This window comes from Castor canadensis, chromosome 3 (genome assembly GCF_047511655.1).
Source record: "Castor canadensis chromosome 3, mCasCan1.hap1v2, whole genome shotgun sequence".
NCBI classification, from domain to species: domain Eukaryota; kingdom Metazoa; phylum Chordata; class Mammalia; order Rodentia; family Castoridae; genus Castor; species Castor canadensis.
Window position 1 is genome coordinate 68,461,742 of NC_133388.1, and position 17,425 is coordinate 68,479,166.

Consider the following 17,425-nt stretch of genomic DNA (forward strand, 5'->3'; position numbering starts at 1 on the left):
ATTATGGTCATACTTTTGATGAGGTCACCAAATATCAGAGACGTTAAATAACAAGCCCAACATCACACAAGTATTAGTGTCATAACGATGAGTTTTCCGTTATACTACATTCCCTTTCACTAAAGATCAAATTTTGTTATTTATTCATTGGAAATAGTGGCCATAAACTTATGATTTTTAAATAGATAGTCATCTATTGAAAATCATCTTTGGTATTTCAGCCTTCAAATAACACAGCAATTTAAAAAAGCTTTTGTCTCTTCCTTGTGAAGAATGAAAGTTCTGAAAGACCAGTATATGTTCAGTCAACCAAATCTTGGTAATTTTAATATAGCACCACAAACCTCTGGCAACTCAGAAATCTTAAATCGATCCCTTGCAGTTAGCTGCAGGAGTCCATGGTTTTTAGCCAGTCTACTCTCATCCTGTAACTTCCTTAGCTCTTCTTATGAGAACAATTCTTAGGGAATGGTTTGCTCAAGGCAAATAACTAGGAAACAACTAGGTCAGATTAAACTTAGTTGCAAATGAGAAACACGTTGATTGCTGGTGCCTTCAGAAATACGGGATTCTTCAGAAAGCATTGCTGTAGAAAATATGTGGTTGTGTTTTGGGGGGAGCGTTTGAACTGTGTTTTGTTTCACGATTTGTTTTCTGTAACCACTGATGCTGCCCCAAGTATCATCTTACAATCAGACCACTTGGTGATTATAATATTTTCTAGTTAAATGACATTTAAGGCCTCATTTTATGAGCTCCAGCATAATTGGCTAATTTGGTAAACTCCAGATGTGTGAGATAATGTGCCACTCATTTAAGTGCCTTTCAGACAGCATAAATGGCACAGCCCCAGGAGGTAAAATCACTCCCTCTTGTTTTCATTAAGAAGGGGAGTGCGTGGCTTGTGACACAGGAAGTGGGATGTCTACCACTCTAAATCAACAACTTGGTAAGATTTGGACATTTTCTTTTTATTGATGGACTCACTCCAAGACCTTTAGCTAAAGTGTCTTAGTGGGTCTATTTTTTAAAAAGCGGTTTCCCTAATCTACCATGGTTGGCTGGTTTTAAAGTACCCTCAGAAAACAGAAAGACCTGCCCCTGTGGAAAATGCCCTGAGTAAAGTGGCCTCTGCAAAGTGTCCCTCACCCTCGTATGGAAGTAAGGGGAAGTATTGGGGCTGAAGAGATCAGAGAGGAGCTAACTCATCTCACAGTCAGGAATTGTAGTATTTCAGTAATTGGTATCCTTACTGCCTAAAGCAAGTTCCAGCTTCACAAGGTCCAATGGTTGTTGCTGATGATTTTTTTTTTTTCTTGAGTAACAGAAACTCATGCCCCTGATATTGCCAAGCTGGAGTGGGGTGGGTGGTTCTTGGCATCATGATTTCCTGATTCTAGAGCTGGTTCCTCTTATCTGAGTTCCAGGTCCAGTGAAGTTCACATTTAGCTGAGGCGTCACTTAAACTGGATCTGTGACCCTGCCCTCTGATAATCTGCAGCATAGATCGTCAGATTTGCGAGCTTGGTTTACCCAAGTGATAAGCTGGTTTTGGTGGATGCCAGAAGGTACTATGTGACTTCTGGGATGAGTGTTCTGGTACTTCATTGCTTTCTCTCTTCTCCATTTTATTTTACTGAAGAATGCCTTCCTGGCACTACGGAGCCCCTCAAGCACATCCTTGGTCTCATGGGATGACCATGAGCAGAGCATAAAGGCCCAGCTCCTCTTGTTCCCATACTGCAGAGTTCAACCCTGACCTGCCTGCACTTCCTAATGATGTTACAAGTTCACTCTTCACCTAAGGGGGGGAAAAAAAGTAACAGAGGTTAGAATTTGGAGAACAAACTATATCAACTTTATCAGCAAGTCTTATGAGTGACGGGCCCAGGTCCAGAATATGACATCTGTACTGTCAAGGCGTTTTCTTCCTCCAAATCTCCTGGTTTAGAAAGCGAGGCAAGAGATGCTCAATTCAAGCATGGAGATGATATATCATTATTATTCTTGAGTGATGTGTGCTCCTTTGAAAACTGGTTTATTTATGCTTTTGTAGGTTATACCCTGAAATTTTCAGTCATACAATATATGTACAGTCATCCCTTGGTATCCCCAGGGGATTGATTCTAGGACCCTCAGAGGACACCAGAATTCTCAGATGCTCAGGTCCCTCAGTATTTGCATATAACACTTTCAAACACTTTAAATTATCCCACAATTGCCATACCTAACACAATGTAAATAGTTATTCTGTACAGTTTAGGGAAGAATGGCAAAAAGAAAATCTACCTATATTTAGTACAGATACAATTTTAAAAAAGAACATGTTTTTGATCCATGGTTAGTTGAATCCCTGAACATGGAACCAGTGAATACAGACTGCCAACCGTGAACTCTGTTTACAGAAAGCTTTAAACTTGGGTTATATGGCTAACAACTTTGAACTTGGGTTGCTTAGCAATTCAAGGTTGCAAATGAAAGGATAAAGGGCAAGGAGAAGGAATACCAAAGAAGACTAGGCAGTGCCTTATTTTAATATTAAAAACAAATGTCATCGAACCATTGGTACATGATTTGGCTCCTATATCTTGCTAGATCAACTGACACCACTGCTAAGGAACATTGCCGATGACCTCAGTTGCACTGGGTGGTAAAGAGGAGTCTCTGTCCCTGTCCTTACAAACACGAGGCCAATCTATGATGAATTTCCAGAGTGCTCAGAGAGCAGAGTCCTGTGCTTCTGCCTCCCAGAGCTCTGTTTCCTATTCTAAATCAGAGGTCTTTTGTTCTGCCCACGGAGTGACCTTTAAAATGGTGTCAGCCTCTAGATCTCCCTGCTGTCATCACCACAGACTGCAAGCTGACAGTCACACCCTGACGCCCCCAGCCTCACACTAACAATACTTTCTGACTTAACGACTGGTCTTTGGCAAGGACTTGACTGTTGTTGCCACAGAGTAAGTGAAAACGTTTGCAGTGATGTCAGCCCGTCATCAAGACCTGATTAAGACACCAACACAACCTAGCTCAGCTCAGCACGGTGCTGACAAGAAGGAAAGGAGGGCCAGGTGTCTGGGGGAAGGAGTTGCCTATCTGGAAGGTTGGTGTCTCAACTCAGAGCCTGAGAGATGTTCCTTAGAAATATTTTCACTTATTCTGAGTTTCTGATGGGCTAGGATTATAGTCATCTGGGATGGGGGCAGATTCTTTTGCCAAAACCAAAATCTTCTTTTTTTTTTTTTAATGATTGTTAGTCTGAACATTTTCAGATGTGAATCAGAAAGAAAATCTCATGAAAGCACTCTTCTACTTGAGCCTGAGTCTCTTGTAGAAAATAACTTAGGTGTGATTTGGCATGGACAGGGCTAACTGAGTTAGTATTTTATCTCTATCATTGACTTCAGGCATTTTGGGCTGGCCTCATGACTTAGCTGGACTTTTCATCCAGATCTTCTAGAGAGGTGATTTGAAGCTGACTCAGACACTATTATTATAACAATGATTGTATTTAGAACCATGCTTGGTCTCTTTACTGTATGAAACTTGTCCACATGTATTACTGCACTTGATACTCATGAGAAGAGTAGGAGGTAGGAAGGTGGACGTGCAATTCTAATTTTCTGGATCGGAAACTGGTAAGAAATGTTCCAGAACTAATCCAGCATTCCCCAGCTGGCCTTTGGGGCTGGGATGCATCCAAGGTCTCCTGCCAGCTTTATCACGCTGCCTACTCTGCTGGTAACTTAAGACTGCTGCTGCTAATAACAGAAGCAGCACCTCAGACTTATACTGTCCTTCCATGTGTTCAAAGCATTGTCACGTAGTTCATCTCTAATGGCTGGATAACATCTAGGGGAAATAGGCTAGAAGAAAGTTTCTGATCTACACACAGGCAAAGTTCAGCAGAAAGGAGTGGAGTGAGAGTCCCAGGATAATAGGTTAGATCCTGAGATCAGCACTCAAAAACGCAAAGGTTTATTTGTTTATTTATTTGTGTATTTTTATCTTTGTTTGTTTTTTATACTATGGTTTGAACTCTTTGTACACTATGGAGTGTTCTACCACTTGAGCCATGATCCCAACTCTTTTTGCTTTAGTTATTTTTCAGTAAGTCTCCTACTGCATGGCTGGAGTTGGCCTTGGATTGTGATTTCCCTACCTCTGACTCTGGAATAACTGGGATTACGTGCATGTGCCACCATGTATGGCTTATTTATAGAGATGGTATCTCCCTGACTTTTTTGCCTGGTCTGGCCTCAAACCATGATCCTCTCATCTCTACCTTCTGTGTACCGGGAATTACAGGCTAATTTTTTTTAAAGAAAGAAATGGAAAGGGTCTCCTAGCCAATGAAATTGGACCACAAATGTATTTTGAGGTACAGTATCACCATCCCATGAGACCAAGATAGAGACACACAATCCTTAGCAGAGACAGAGCCATTGCAGAGGGGATACCAGCCATGGGTTGAAGTTAAAAAAAAAAAACTCACTGCATAAACTTAATTCAGTCACTTGACATGTTGGTGTTTTCACCTAACTCAACAACCATATTGAGTAATAGCCAGGAAACTCTCATGAAACATGAGATAAGGCATTTAATCAAAGCTCCTTGGATGGATAGTCAGATGCGGGTGAAAATTACCATATGATTGCAATGCATGATGAAATACATGGTTACTTATACCCAGAGCAGATGCCAGTCAGATGTCATACACGGTGGCTTTGTTTTCCTGCTGATAAACACTGTGTTTGTGATTCTCCTTACTGGCCACAGAAAACTCACAGGAAAAATGAAGACCTGGGACCAGGAACTGATGTCATTGCAATCTGTAATGACACAAAGGAGATGAAGTGTGAGATGAGTTTGGGAAACTCTTACAGAGAGGTTTGAAGTTTGTGTGAAATGAATGAGTTATGCAATGCCTTTACATAAAACCCTTCCTATTACAGAAGAATCAAAAACCAGAATGAGAGTATGAGACATGCACGAGTGTCATTACCATTTTGTGTCTTTTATGTTTTCCACGAGCAAGTCAACATGCATTTCAAAATTCAAACAATAAAATTTCCAGAAGTTGATGACTATTTATAATGAACCAAAATTAAAAGAATGTTACAATATAATCCATTAAGCACTAGGCCGATTGTTACCCAGAGATCTGGCTCACATGTAAAATAAAATATGTGCTAGATTATTAGAATGTTTCTTAACTATCTGTACACTCCTTAATCCCCAGCACCTGGCTCTGTCTACAGCCCATATTATTTTCAGACTGTTCTCTCAGAGGCCACCATGGGCCTCCTATCTTTTCTCCTAGAATTTGAGATACTGATGATTATAACATGTACTTTTATTTTATTGGAAAGAGAAGATACTAGCAATTAAGATCCTTATAATGATTTGACAATAGATGTGGATGCTGAGTGAAAAGGAAAAATTTTGAATGACTCTCTAGTTTTTGGTGTCAATGACTGGTGATGACCAAATTAAGTCATTTTCATATTCAGAAAATTTTGATAATTTCTCATTGATCCATGTGATAGGCAGCTACTAAAATGGTCACAAGTGTCCCTGCATCCTTGTATTGGTGACCTTGTATAATCCTCTCCCTTTGGGCATGAGCTGAGCTTATTAACTTTCCCAATGAAGATCATCTGGCAGAAGTTATGAAATGGCACTTTTGAGATTAGAACATGGAGGGCTGTGACTTCTACATTGAGGCTGACTCTTACTCTTCTTTCTGTCTTTGATTCTTGGTTTTCCAAGAGTCAAAGCCCATGACAAAGCCCATGTGGCAGGAACTAAGGGTGGTTGAGGCCACCAGCCAGTGATGAACTGAAGCCCTCAGCCCATCAATAATTGGGAGGCATTGAATCCTGCCCACAACCATGTGAGTGAACTTGGGAGTAAATTCCTCCACACGCCCTCAGACAAGCCAGCTTGCACCATGACTGTCACCTTATGAGTGACCTTGAGTCAGAGGCACCTACCTAAGCTATGATTAGATTTCTTACAGAAATTGTTTAATGATAACATTTTGCAGTTAAAGTTTGGGGAAATTGGTTACACAGAACTTCTTCACTAGTACAATATATAAAAACAAATCTCAAATGCTTAACATGATATGTTTGTGAGCCTCCATATCTGGTTTGAATCTTTCAAGTTTTATTTTACCCAGCAGCACACATGCACCTTAGGTTTTAACTCTTCTGAATGACTGTAAATCCCAAATCAGTTTTTCTGTGCTTTTTCTCATGTATGTTCATTAGCCAAAAATACCCTGTCCCTTTTTATCCCCCTATGGAAATTTTGGTCATCTATAAATACCCATCTCATATGTTACCTTCTTTTAGATACCTTCTCTCGCCATCAAAAGTAGAAATAATTTCCTTCATCTGTTCTTATATAGTATTTTGTTTTTCTTTGACAACATTTATTTTTTGAGTTAAAGAAATCTGGATTAGAATTCCACTTAAAAGTTTTGGGAACTTGAACAAATTTCTTAACCTCATTATACTTCAGCTTCCTCACTTCAAAATGGAGATATTAATACTACTTTGTTGCCAGCACTCAGCTTGTACATGGTATGCAAATGTACACACAACAATTGTTAACTTGATTTATTTTTAGTACCTTATATTGTAGCTAATTATTTGTAACTATTCGTGATTATTTAAATATGTAGAACTATAATGAAGTCACACAGTTCTTTGTATATATTTAGTACCCAATTTGCATTTATTGAATTTAACCGAATGATTACTGGTTTCATATAATTGTACATATACATTCTGGCCACATTCATACAGAAAATGGAGTCAAATCAGAACAAATGCCAAATTATTACTCCATGGTGTCATTAAGACCAAGATTCTGAACATGAAATATTGTCTCCAGAAGAGCAAAAACTTTGTAACAATCTCAGAAAGACAGTAAAATTATTTTAATGACATGCAGGTATCTTTGGGTGAAGGACTGGACTTGGGCATGTAGTTTTTAAATTTAGGGTACTTATAATTGGCATGTGATGCCGGGTGTTATTGGGGGATCTGGTTGGGTTAACTAGAAAGAATGAGGAAGATCCAAGGGAAGTGCAATGTATTGCCATTGCTTAGGATGTACCTTGTCTTCACTACTGTTCTCCTTACAACACTTCCTGCTAGGGCTTAATAAGAAAAAGGACAAAATGGTCAATAAAAAGGAGGAGTAGAGTAAAAGCAAAAGAACATTTAGAATAAAATAAGAGGCAGATCAAGAGTTAGCATGTTAAAAAAAATTAAACTTTTGGTTTCAGCCATGATAAAGTAGATTGTATCAGAACAACCCTCCTGGTGAAAACAGCATAAAGCTAAGACAAAATACACAAAACTACTGTTTGAAAGCATTAAAGAGCTACCAAAGCAGACAGACATATGAAGGGCTACAAGACCAGAGGAAAGAAAGCCTACAAAGTTAGCTGTACATTTGCCTAAGTTTTCACTCAAGGTCTTTACTAAGCCTGATGGGAAGGCTGTCAGTGGGAAAAAAGACCAAAAAACCAAATATCGAAAGTGCATAACAAATAATTCAAATCTTAGAATCATCAGAGACTTTTTATGTTATTTTACTATGATAAACCATACATAACTTAAAATTTACCATTGTAGCCATTTTTAAAGCAGATAGTTGGATGGCACTAAGAGTACTTGCACTCTTATGCAACTCTCACCGCCATTCATCTCCAGAACTTTTTCATCTTGCCAATGGAATGGTACTCATTAAATAATAATTCCTACTCTATCCTGCATTCTACTTTCTATCTCTGTGAGTTTGACTACTCCAGGTACCTCATATTATTGGAATCACACAATAATTGTCATTTGATGAGTGCTTCACTTATTTTACCTAACAATGTATTCAGGTTCATCCATGTTGTAGCATGCATCAGAATTTCCTTCCCATTGTGTGTATACGCCACATTTTGTTCATATGAAAGTATCAGTGGACAACTGTGTTGTTTCTGCCTTTTGTCTACAATGCTGCTAAGAACACAGAGTTCAAATATCTGTTCAAGTCCCTGCTCTCAGTTCTTTTGGATGTATATGTGGGAGTAGAATGGCCAGATAGTATGTTAATTCTATGTTTAACGGATGGGCTCTTTTTTTTTTAAGAACTATAATAAGTATGTTGAAGAACATAGAAGAGAAGGCGGGAAATTTTAGCAGAGGTGTGAAATCTGCAAAAAACAAAATAAAAAACAAAAATAGTCTCAAATGGAAATCCTGAAAATACTGAAACTTAAAATAAGTATTTTCATCTTACATGCTATATTATCATCACGCAACATGGTAATCATTTTATAGTACCTTAAATATCAGAGACTTTGCTTTATCCTGCCAGTGTGCATTAATAATTATGCAGACTTGTAATTAGTTGATTGAGTGGTTATAGGAATAGTAATAATACATATATTTTGGTGAGAGAAATCATAATGTTTTAAAATATTAACTTTAAGACACTAAAACTGTATGAATAACATCAGATGCTGGGCACTTTGCTAGGTGTTTTACGTACATTAACTCATGTAGGTCTCACAAGAATCCTATTAGCGAGGAACCATAATTTCCCCATTGTTTTGATAATCCAACCAAGGTCAGAATTTTCTATTCCTCCTAGTTTGCAGGAATTTGAACCCAGGTAAGCTTGGTCCACATCTTTATTTACCTCTACATTATTTTAAAAGATATACTTTAAAATACATACATTATTCTTTGGTTAAGTGGCTAGTTGCCATTTTTAGAAAATAAATGGAAAGTTGATAAACTGAATTGTTTAGTGACATCTCCTAGGGCACTAAACACTTCTTGTAATGTGACCTTCAAATGCTACTTCAAGACCATACTTAATATATTTTGGCATGGGCTTGGTTATGCATGTTTGACACACAAGAAACAGCATTATGGTGAACAGAATGTCCCAGCTTTCTCCTTAAACTCCAAATTGCTCAGGGCCACATGACATAAACCATGGTTTAAATCTAGCCCTCTCAATTTCCTCCTTTCATGTTTGTGGATATCATTCTCAGGATGCTGACATTTTGCGTTTCCTACACCCCTGTCTTAACTCCTTCCTCTACCCCATCACCTGTCTTAAATGCTTAATGTTTTTGCTGCCTGTCATCAGAACATGATGGTTCTTGATGGCAGATATCTCCAGTAATGGGGTATTCCTTGGGGAAATCCTTTTTCTTTCAGCCTTGGCAGGGAAGATCCGACATTTATTACATAGAACAAAGAGCATATTCATCAGGACCTTAAGATTTCCAATATATTTGCCTTCATCTCTCTTTTCCTCAAACTCTTTGTTCACCCAGGTCACATTTCTAATTGCCCCACATCTAATTTTGAACTCTTACTTTGGATCATCTAATATGAAAGGATTTTTCTTTTCTTTTCCTTTCCTTTCTTTCCCTCCTCCCTTCCTTCCCTCCTTCCTTCCTTTCTTCAGCTCCTTTATGATATTCTACAATCATATTATTAAACATTCCTTAATTTTTCTGGTGTGAGATCCAATGTCCTAAAGTTTACAAAGCTTTCTGAATGGCAAATGACATTATTCCAGCTAAAACAGCTATCTACACCTTTCTGATAATTATGTCATTTTCCTTACCAGCCTCATAATAATACTTACAACAGAAGCAGATAGTATTTAATGGCTGCCCATGTGTCCACAGTCCTCTGCTAGGCAGCATGTGGATACATGAAAAAGATATAACTTTGACCTTTTAAGTGTTTAATTCTCCAATAAAATGACTATGTGAGCAAAAATAATTATTTCAGCTACATGATTCTATTAGTTTTTTTGAAAAAAAAAAAAAACCCTTCTGAAAGCAACTGCAAAAATGAAAGAGATTCAACCAGTTGGAAAACACATTTGCATTTTCAACACCTTTGTATCTCTTCACACCTCTTATATAACCATTCTCAATTACAAGGGAATAAAACACCTACCAAAACAAGAAAGGGACTTTCCAAACAGAAGGAAACTATTCTCATAGGAAATAAAAATCTTCAAAGTGTCCCTTTCATTGAACTTGTTTCTCTCCCTATGACAAATGGACACATCAGACACAAAATTTAATTCAGACACACTAATGTAAGGGTCTGGCTCACTTGAATAGGAGAGGTTACAGGATTCCATTAAGGAGACACTGAGGTGCTAACAACACATTGACTACCTTATATTACATGATATTGAACTTCTAATCTCCAATAACTATTTGGACCATCATTTATTTAGGATTTCAACAACCTCCTATTAAACTCTGCTGTGTGAGTCCATTGGACATTTCTTTTTCTGTGTGTTTGTTTTAATTTAAGAGCCTGGATGCATATTGACCATTCTTTGACAGCAACAAAAAAAAAAAAAAAAAAAAAAAAAAACCCACCAGGAGTGTATCTGTTTATTGAGGACTGACAGCTTTATAGCTAACATAAAAATAATCTAATGTTTATTGGGGTAAATGTTTGGACTGAGGATTAAGTGAAACTACTGAGTAGAGAAAGCCTTTTCATCCTATTGAGACTTTTCAAATAAGGTTTGAGATCTACTGCATAAAAATTGTTTGTGTTGATTTCCTTAATGCTCTTCCCTTAATTCGTCCCTCTACTCATTCTCTTCTACTTTACTCTCTAAGTTATGTTTTACAACATGGGTTTTGAAGTAAGTAAAATAAAAAGAGAGGTGCTGCTGTTCAGAAACTCATTGCTTTGGAGTTTACATGGGCCACATAGACTTTTGAGATAAAAGTAAGAAATATCCTAAACTACACTGCTCATCATATAAACTTTTTTCTACTGTTTCATATACCTTACACATAATAACCACCCTTGAATTTTGTTGTTGTTGTTTTGTGTTTTAGTCACTGCTAGAAGTAAGAAGCAGAACTTGTTTTAAACTGTTCTAAAACTGGTTTTTATCCCCTAGGGAGTATTTTTTCCTGTTTTGCCTTTATCCAAGTATCAAAAACATTAGACTATTATTTTTATTCTTAATGAGACACTTGAAAGACCTTAAAAATGAGCTTTTATTTGTATGAGTGGAAGTATTACTCATTGAGAAATAAGCTATTAGATTAAATTGTTAATTGAGATATTATTAGATTATCAATGCTTGACTTTCATCTTTACTTTGATGTTATACTTACCACTAATACCTCTTATCTTAACATCTTTCCTTCAAAAAATGAAGAATTTTATACTCATCTAACACATTCTAGCAATATTCAGTTCAGCTCTTACTACATCTCCCTTTGCCACCCTTGCCCACCTCCAACCCCTCTCCTCATTCTATTTTCCATTGAGTAAAATATATGGCAGAAAAAAATGTAGGCAACTTGCTAAAAGGTCACTAAGAAATGGCTGTGGAGGAAACCAGGTTTCCTAGCTGAGACCAGCACCCAGAGGCAGTTAAATGAAGTGTTTTGGCTCTTTTCCTTCGAAAACACTATCTCCTGAAAAGGCTGATGTGTGAACATTCAGATAGCTCAGATTCCCATTTCACTACTGGAACTAAATGTCCCCATAGCAATAGGTCAACTTTGTGAAAGAATGCTGTGTATCCACACACAAACAGACCAAGGAGAGTCTGGAAATGTCAGAATCTCATAGCAGCTAAGCGGTTTTCCCAAGGCACTTTATGTCAGGTGTGCACTCACTGTAGGCAGCGGTGAGCTATTCAGGATTCCATCACACCCATCTGGGTGGCCCTGGAACCTGACAGAAGTCCTGAATCACAGAATTTGTTTGATGAGCTAAACTATATTATAGTGTTTAGCTCTGTTTAAGGATAGATCTGGTCCTTTAAAAGAAAGAAGGAAAAGAAAACAAAGTTTTATCATGTTTGTTCACTAAGTGGAACAAGTGATTTGTTCTTTGATAGATTAAATTTATTCTGGAATCCTTTCTGCATCATGTCCTGAGGTAGTAATATTTGCCTGCATTTTAGTTTGTGGTGCCTTCATGCTAGTCAGGTGACAATTGTGAGATTTTCATTTTCTCCCCCAAAACATCAACTTACTGACTTCTCAAAAGCTAACTGTCTTAGAAACTTGTGCCCTTCTCCATTCGGGAGGGAAGATCTCTCATCCCTCATTTAGACACCATGGTTAGCACACTTCCCAGACTGTGGTGCTTTGGAGTGGCTCCTTGTCATTTAGATTATAGTTGTTCTGAGGGCTTACGTATCTGTGCTGTGCTGCATCTAAGTTTTGCACCTCTCTCTGACCCAAGCTAGTCTGCACCAACTGCCCCTACCCCTCAGGCACAGCTCATGGAACTGTCGTGGTTCTCAGTGTCATTCTGTATCTTTTCTTCTCTTCTGTATTGGTGATAGGAATTTTGACCTGGCAAACTGTGGGATCCTGTCCGTCATCCTAAGGACTGATGGTCTTCAGTAGGACATGTCAGCCACAGGCTGCAATACTTTATAGCTCCACACTGTCCATCCAGCTCAGATCCACACTGGTTCCAGTTTCCACAGTGTGGAGCCTCCATGATTAGAAATCTTAGCGGTTACAAAGAACTTCTTGTGAATTCATTCTTTCTTTAAAACCAAACACAAAACACTCTCAGTGGAAGTGATTGACATATTATTTTACATTTTCTCTGAGATGTCTGGACATTTGTTAGAATCTGTTAGGCAAGCAGAATTACCATGCAGGTATGTGACACTCTCACTTCAAGAAGCTGGGTTTCACAAGTTGGTTCAAAAAGAATTAGGTAGTGTGATCAAACTCCATGTCGAGTGACATGTTACTCAAGACAGATTGATTTGCTTGTAACTTAAAACCGACTAAATGAGGCACTTTATTTATGAACCGTAAGACTTTAATAAGAAATTCAAAATCATTTTAAAGTTATATACCATTCAGCAGGATTTAAAAATCATTCTAATTTTGTTTTTTAAAAAGTGGTTCTTCCAAAACACCCATAACAAAAAAAAAAGCTGAAAAACACTGTATCTTTAAGGTTATTATAATAGCGACCATCATATTAGGTAGTCCTGGAAATTCCCTCATTTCCCCTTGATTCACAAAGTCATATTGAAGAAAGTTTTCACTAGAATGGTCTAGTGGCCCCAAGTAATTAACGCATAGTGTATGGTTAAAAATGTAGTCTATCTGTACATTCATGCTACAAGTAAAATTTGAACTATTTGAAATTTATGAGATTTTTATATTTTTGGTTTTTTAATCAATTTCTACATGCACTGAGCCTTTACCATAAGCAAGTCTTTTTTATTCCTTGGACCAGTCTTATTTTATTAGGATATTTACATACATCATCAGTAAACAGCTCTACAATTAAATTTTTGATTTATTACGTAATTATATTTTCCAATCCTGTTTCAGTGTGAAACAGCATAGTAGATAGTGCTGAATGTAAGTTAAAAGACTCATCACAATTCATTTATTAAACTTTATTAAAAGTGAGGATTAATTTAGCTCCTTTTGTTTTTGAGGAAATAAAAACACTCTTGGGGAGAAATGACAAAGTGGACATGACTAATTAGGAGACACCTCCTTACACATTTCTAGTCCCCTGTTAAAACCCGGTGCACCTGCCTGTGACTGAAACTTGCCTGCGTGGTGTTTTACCTACACTAGCCTTCCTCACAGAACTTTTTTATTTTTTTACACATTTGTCTTAATACTTGCTGATTGACAACTTCATCTCTATTAACTGTTTACTTTCTTTTGAGGTTGCACCATGTCCACTTTCCAAGTCTGTGTTCTTTCCATAGCCTAATAAAATAAATGCACTTCGTGAACTATTTTGATTTGCTTCTTCTTGCCAAGTTTCTTTCTGTTTCTTTACTGATCTCCACAATGAGTACTTTACTCCAGGTCTCTTGAAGGTGTGTGTGAGTGAAGTTCCATTGTATACTTAGAACCAAGCCAAAACTTGCCATTTGAAAGATAAAGCCAGAATAAAGGCTATATGTCAATACAGAGAAAAAGACAGGCTGCAGTTCTTTTTTTCCATGTTTGGTGTTTATAGTTATTTCTATGGAAACCGCACGTGGATTTCTGAGGATTGAATTTGACCCTGGGGATGTACACAAGTAACTTTGAAAACATTTGGTCCATTAACTTTGGGTTCATCATACACTTACGCTTGTCCTTCTCCTTAACTCCTAACTGCAAATAGGATGACGGACGAGTAGAAGGTCCTCACAGTAGCATGCTGCTGGGGGGAAGGGGTGTTGGTCTCTTTGAGGAGAGGTGGGGGTGGGTGAAGTGAAGGATTACGAGGTAAAGAATTGTACGTTGTCTTCCTCATCCTCGCTGCTGCTCAGAAGTGTGAATGGGGCTCTTCCGTTTATTCAGTTAAGAATAAACAAAATTTTTGTTCCTGACTTTGCCAGGAACAAAGCAACTTGCTTATCTGTCCTTTTTATCCCCATTACCCCTACATTCTACCTCGATTTTTTTTTAATAAATAGCCAATTGGGACATGTCAAATTACATGGGAAGTCTGTTGCATTTCCACCCAGTACAGAGAAGTGATCAGATCACAACGCCTTGCTCATATTTCACCTGATTGTAGCTACACATGTGTGCATATGTGTATGCTTAAAAATGGCATTTTAATTTTACTCAGAGAAAAATGTAATGCTAACGTAAGATGCCATTTCAGAAAGTAAGGAGGGCCCTAGAGAAACAAAATCATGAAAAAATAAGAACCAGAGGGAATAGCATCAGGAACAGAACTCAGGAGCTTTTCAGATGTGAGGTGTAAGATGTGGAAGAATCTATGCTAATCCTAAAAATATTTTTCCTTGACAGAACTCTTCATGGTGCTGAGCACCTGGGTCCTTTTTCAGAAAGCAAGATATCAAATTTAATCCTATAAATTGTTTTCAACTATTTTAATGAGGCAGGAAATATTATATTGAAAAAAACTGGAAGTAGTAAATGTTTTTATGCTGATGAATTAAAGACCAAAATTCACAGTGTATACATGCAAAGTAAGTTTTTGCTACATAAAGGTACCCACTTCATGTGTCCGATTCTAGATTTTTCAGGGAATCATTAGTGTCTTTTCAATTGCTTACACTTTGTACATTTCACAGTTTATTAACAACTCGACTGAAAACCAGTTTTTCTATTTATTTAATACTTGGGCTAACATTTGATGGGGGATGACTATGTTCCAGCTCTTGACTGAAGGTTTTCAATTATCCATGTGGTCTGCCTCCCGTTCACAGGAATCATTAGGAAGTGACTGTGTAGAATACAGATGCACTCTTCAAAAAAATGCGGCTAGAAACATGAATTTTACAGGCCTCTGTGAAATGTCTTCAAAAGGACGGTGTTTGGGTGGAGATTTCAAATATGAAACCTCAGATATGCATCGCTTCCCTCTCTCTCTCCTTTCTCTCTTCCTATCTCTGTCTCTCCCTCCCACCCCTCTCTTCTAAAATGTAAAATGTTACCCTATTTTCTCCTCCTTAGGACTAGTGTGGACTCATCACATGAGATACTGGCATAATTTCAAATGCTTTAGTCACATGGTTCTGGGGGAATAGTTGATGACTTACTATGCTTCAGAGTATTTTTGAAAAAGTGAGACCACGTATCCAGTTACCCTAAATTTTTCTTCATACTATCATTTAAAAAGACAAAATGTAATTGCTTTTTAGAACTTTTTATTGAAGTACAGTATAACACAGAAAAGTACACATTGGTGTACAATTCTGTGATTTTTCACAAGCTAGATAACCTTGTATGCAGCACTCAGACAAGACATAGAATATCTGCAGCCCCCAAAAGCCTCCAGGTGCCTCCACCCAATAACTGTGTGCCCTCCCCCCACCAAAGGTAAGGGTCATCACCATGTTGACTCTTTAATTTTCAAATACCCCATGGTTTTCTCCCCAGGTTTATTGGCTGAATTTTGTGGGAGAGCAAAGGGGGGTGGTTAATCCCCTATAGCTGACTTCTTTGCATTGTAGGATTTTCCTAGCCGTTAATTATTAACTTTTCCTTAAAATAAAACTTCCATTGTGTAGGGAGAAAAACTCCATGAGCACAGTACATGTGATATAAATCACTTTTATGTCTGTGAAACAGCTGAGTTTACATTTTTATTACATTGTTTGAAAAAGTATCTTTTCATCTGGAAAGAATCAGTTTAAAATGTGATTGTCAACACACAAAAAAAAACAGTTTTCTGTTTAAAATGGCTGCCAGTGGAGCTAAGAACTATAATTAAGCCAGACTTTTCTTCATAGACACTAGTTACTAAAACCTACACGTTTTCGCTGAGATTTGCGAAAGAAATTTCTTTACTTTAAAAGCAGGTAAGGTGTTTTTGTTTGGATAGAGGAAGTAAATAACTAACAAATAAGAATATTATTGTAAAATATGATTTGGTGGTGTGGTTTAAGTTAAATTTAAGTAATATATGCATTTTTAAAGTGTTGCCTAACTTGTATACTTCAGTTTGAAAAAGATGTTTACTTATTAGCTAATTAGCAACTTATAGCATAATTTTCTCTCCAAAAGGTTTTAAATTTCAGTCTGAGAAGATCCTTCTAGAAATATACTATGGTTCAATTAGATTAACCATTCTATAAGAGGTATAAATGCGTTTGAAATCCTGTAGCCGTTTGCTTATGTTCACTAATTTCTTGCTATTTACTTTGAAATAATAAAAAAAAGGAAGGACAGGTCCTTTGGTGGTATTTCTTGCTGCATTTAATTTTGAACTCTATTATTAAATGAAAATTGATATGTACCATGTTCCTTTTATTACTGAAATGCACTGGAAGATGTAATAGAGATTTTGACTATATACACATATCCCTTCTTTCCAACACACGGATGCCATGATCTATGGATCTCTGCTTTTTTTTTTTTTTTTTTTTTTCAAAACATAGTGCAATGATCACTGTGCATGTAGTAACCAACTTTTCATCTTAACCCAGATTTTTAAAATCCCACTATTTTATGACTTTTCTAGTAGACAACTTATTTAGGCTCAAGAGTGCCACTTTTTTTTTTGTCATAGTCTTTTAAAAATAAAATTCTCCATAATCCATAATTCAGTGAACTATAAAAATTGTTTAAATATGAGCAAAACAGTATTTAGGTATTTGTCCAATATAGGTTCAGGTGCAAAAGAATTTTGTGAATTCAGTGCCAAATCCATAATTATTTCTATATGCTAAAGCAGAGTGAACTCCATTCAGCATTTTACCTTCTATGAGCAGATGTGGCAGAACTTTGAAGGATGAAGGAGAGGTATAGATGATTTACAGATTTAAGTGGGGTAAATTACCAAACTTCAAAAGTTAGTATTAAAAATAATTGAATTTTTTGCACAGATCTCAAACTTTGGTGATGACAATTTATTTTGGTTTAGACATTTCCTTTCAG

At 37.1% G+C, this 17,425-nt stretch overlaps 1 protein-coding gene across 7 annotated transcripts in view; it reads left to right on the forward strand.

The window, feature by feature from the left end:
• Slc25a21 (solute carrier family 25 member 21) overlaps positions 1 to 17,425 on the forward strand; it is a 468,932-nt gene that overhangs the window by 340,336 nt on the left and 111,171 nt on the right. The window lies entirely within an intron of this gene.